Source organism: Rhipicephalus microplus, unplaced genomic scaffold, assembly GCF_043290135.1.
Source record: "Rhipicephalus microplus isolate Deutch F79 unplaced genomic scaffold, USDA_Rmic scaffold_441, whole genome shotgun sequence".
NCBI lineage: Eukaryota > Metazoa > Arthropoda > Arachnida > Ixodida > Ixodidae > Rhipicephalus > Rhipicephalus microplus.
Genome location: NW_027465005.1, coordinates 65,001 through 69,123, shown reverse-complemented (window position 1 = coordinate 69,123; position 4,123 = coordinate 65,001). Strand labels below are relative to the sequence as shown.

General features: G+C 57.4%; 1 non-coding gene across 1 annotated transcript; it reads left to right on the top strand.

The window, feature by feature from the left end:
• Positions 1-1,024: 1,024 nt before the first annotated feature.
• On the top strand, positions 1,025-2,839 carry LOC142794498 (small subunit ribosomal RNA). Its single transcript, XR_012892393.1, has one exon. It is a non-coding gene; the product is annotated as a small subunit ribosomal RNA (ribosomal RNA).
• The last annotated feature ends 1,284 nt before the right edge of the window (positions 2,840-4,123 follow it).

Genomic DNA, 4,123 nt, shown 5'->3' with positions numbered 1-4,123 from the left:
CGGTGCCACGCCGAGACGTCGTTAAGGAAAACCGCGTCGTGGGCCTCTACGACGCCGTCGAGTCGTTGTACGTTTGGTGTCCAGCGTGTCGGCGGCGAGTAGCGGACACGTCGTTCACGACTTCGGTCTTTCGCAGTCGACGCGAACTTGCGGAGAGTCGTGGTGCCTCACGTTTTCGGCAGAAACCGCGGCGGAATTTTCCCGTGCGTGCGCGCACGACCTCGGTGCTGTGCCGTCAGCGTAGTGTTGCACAAACTCGTGGCCTACCCAAGGTGCGGTACGTTTGCGGCCGTATCCTCGGTGGGAATTTCGTGAGTAGGGTCGCAAATTCTACGACCTCGGCGGGTTTGAGAGCGACGTAGACTTGTGGCACGCTCAACGTGCCACACGTTTCGGGGCACACCCGCGGTGAAATTTTCTCGAGTACGCTCGTATTAGTGCCCAAGGAGGTCTGGGTACTTATCGCTGCTATTATGTGGGGGTTCTCGTGAGCGGCGTACGCGAAAGCGACCGGGTGTCTGATATGCGGCGGGCTTCGGCCTCGTCAAGCGTGTCCTCGGGTCTGCTCCAGGGGAATCCACGGCAGTCGTCTGCAGCCTCATCCGCTTGATGCGTTAGGGGCTGGTTGTCGGACGGTGCCGTTTTACCACGATATCGAGGTGTGTTCCGTGTCGTCCTCGGGCGATTCAGATGCGAAAGCGCCGAAGACGCGGGCGTGACCCGTCGTCTGGCGGCTTTGCAGTCTCGGCTCCGTTGCTAGTTCCGGCCGGTCCACCGACAGTGCAGCGGGCTTGGGCAACCCGCACGGCGCGACCGAGTCGATGCAACGAAAAAGAGCGAGCATGAACGTGCTTCTTGCCGCACGGCTCCCACTCGTCTTTCGGGAAGGTTGTGCCGTAGCGAGCTCGAACGCCGTCATCTCGGAGTGCAAAATAAGCGTGTTGGGGCGCCTGAAGGTGGCCTCCGCCGCACACAGACTGCGTCCGGCCCGCCGAAGGCGAGGACGGACGCGCAGTCGAACGATTACCTGGTTGATCCTGCCAGTAATCATATGCTTGTCTCAAAGATTAAGCCATGCATGTCTAAGTACATGCCGAAATAAGGCGAAACCGCGAATGGCTCATTAAATCAGTTATGGTTCCTTAGATCGTTTCTTCCTACTTGGATAACTGTGGCAATTCTAGAGCTAATACATGCAGTGAGCCTGGAGCCCTTTGGGTAACGGGTGCTTTTATTAGACCAAGATCGATCGGGTTTCGGCCCGTATTGTGTGGTGACTCTGGATAACTTTGTGCTGATCGCATGGCCACGAGCCGGCGACGTTTCTTTCAAGTGTCTGCCTTATCAACTTTCGATGGTAGGTTACTTGCTTACCATGGTTGTTACGGGTAACGGAGAATCAGGGTTCGATTCCGGAGAGGGAGCCTGAGAAACGGCTACCACATCCAAGGAAGGCAGCAGGCGCGCAAATTACCCACTCCCGGCACGGGGAGGTAGTGACGAAAAATAACAATACGGGACTCTTTTGAGGCCCCGTAATTGAAATGAGTACACTCTAAATCCTTTAACGAGGATCAATTGGAGGGCAAGTCTGGTGCCAGCAGCCGCGGTAATTCCAGCTCCAATAGCGTATACTAAAGCTGCTGCGGTTAAAAAGCTCGTAGTTGGATCTCAGTTCCAGACGAGTAGTGCATCTACCCGATGCGACGGCTCGGACTGAACATCATGCCGGTTCTTTCTTGGTGCACTTCATTGTGTGCCTCGAGATGGCCGGTGCTTTTACTTTGAAAAAATTAGAGTGCTCAACGCAGGCGAGTCGCCTGAATAAACTTGCATGGAATAATAGAACAAGACCTCGTTTCTGTTCTGTTGGTTTTTGGAATACGAGGTAATGATTAAGAGGGACGGACGGGGGCATTCGTATTGCGGCGCTAGAGGTGAAATTCTTGGACCGTCGCAAGACGAACTACTGCGAAAGCATTTGCCAAGAATGTTTTCATTGATCAAGAACGAAAGTCAGAGGTTCGAAGGCGATCAGATACCGCCCTAGTTCTGACCATAAACGATGCCAACCAGCGATCCGCCTGAGTTACTCAAATGACTCGGCGGGCAGCTTCCGGGAAACCAAAGTATTTGGGTTCCGGGGGAAGTATGGTTGCAAAGCTGAAACTTAAAGGAATTGACGGAAGGGCACCACCAGGAGTGGAGCCTGCGGCTTAATTTGACTCAACACGGGAAAACTTACCCGGCCCGGACACTGGGAGGATTGACAGATTGAGAGCTCTTTCTTGATTCGGTGGATGGTGGTGCATGGCCGTTCTTAGTTGGTGGAGCGATTTGTCTGGTTAATTCCGATAACGAACGAGACTCTAGCCTATTAAATAGGTGCGGGGTTCCCAGCACCTTACAACCTTCTTAGAGGGACAAGCGGCTCCTAGCCGCACGAAACAGAGCAATAACAGGTCTGTGATGCCCTTAGATGTCCGGGGCCGCACGCGCGCTACACTGAAGGAAGCAGCGTGTCTTTATCCCTGTCTGAAAAGACTGGGTAACCCGTGGAACTTCTTTCGTGATTGGGATAGGGGCTTGCAATTGTTCCCCTTGAACGAGGAATTCCCAGTAAGCGCGAGTCATAAGCTCGCGTTGATTACGTCCCTGCCCTTTGTACACACCGCCCGTCGCTACTACCGATTGAATGATTTAGTGAGGTCTTCGGACCGATGTCCGGCGCGGCCTTTCGGTTGCGCCGGTCTGTTGGAAAGATGACCAAACTTGATCATTTAGAGGAAGTAAAAGTCGTAACAAGGTTTCCGTAGGTGAACCTGCGGAAGGATCATTAACGGATTGTGAAGGGTGAGCGCCTCAGCTGCGTCTGCGCCCGACACTTTCTGCCGCTGACCCCGTTTGGACGCGGGGTCGGCTTTTCCCCACGGGGCTGCCTGAATGTGGAGCGGCACCCCGTGACAAATTGTTGCGCCCAGCGGACGCCAACACCGCGACCTTGGACGGTCGGCCAGGTGGCGGACGCGGGTACAAACGGCGCAACGCACTCATAGGTCGGCTTTCGACCCGCCACTGCACCGTGGCTCGAAGCGCTCGAAATGCGCGACCCGACCGCTGCGGGACCGCCTAGTACTGTAAACAGGAGCGGCGGAGCGCGAACGGCGAGTCGTGGTTACGTCGGTAGAAGGCGAGGCTGCGCGTTCCCGAAACGCCAGCCGAGTGCCCTCCCGACCGTTCGAGCGTGCAAGAACGAGACCCGACAATCGCGCGGCGACTGCCAAGTACGAGAGGAACGGCACAAGCGTCGGCGGTCGGTCAAGGAACTGGCGATGTGACGGGTCCGCTGTGCACCAGTGCATACCGTCCCGCCGTCCGCGGCAAGCGCCTCCGCGTCCTCGGGTGACGGAGGCTGCCGGTCGGTTCTTGCAGGCGAGGGATCTCGCTGGCACCGGTTCGCGTTGACGCGCGGCCGGTCATGGCACGGCGATGCGACGGCCGAGGTGCGCAGTACTCGATGGAGGAACCGCACGCTCCGATGACCGTCCCGCCCTCCGCGGCGTATGCGTACCGACCGTAATGGTTGCAGCAGCGCCGGCCGGCTTTTGAATTCGCCACACGAAACACGGTGCGAGATCGCGGTTAGGGGAGCGTCGACGTTGCCAGGCGTTTTGCTTGCTGCCGAGGGAAAGGCGGCACGGCCACGTCGCGCTCGTCGCGATTAGCGGGTCTGCGCGCTTTGGGAAGGTGCCGCAACGACTTGCCGAAAGAGGAAGCACGGAAGAACGAGGGACTTGGACGTCCCGACAATTGAACGCACTTGCGGCCAGGCCCTTGCTGGCTTCGTTCTTCCGCCTCGAGTAGGCTCGTACGCGGCTCCGGCGCCGAAAGTGGTCCTTGGCACCGACTTCGGTGGACGTGGGAAGTGCCGCGCAAGTACGGCGCGCCTGGCTCCACCTGTTGGCTAAAGTAGGCAGCCGGATCGGCATTTTGGTGTGCGGTGGCAAACCGTGGATGCGAAAAAAGCTTGTGCGATTTCGTGGAACAAAAAGCGGGGGTCCCCCTTTTTATGCGGAGGAGACCGACCCGCCTGCCGTGGTGAACCGCGACGCCACGGTAAAAA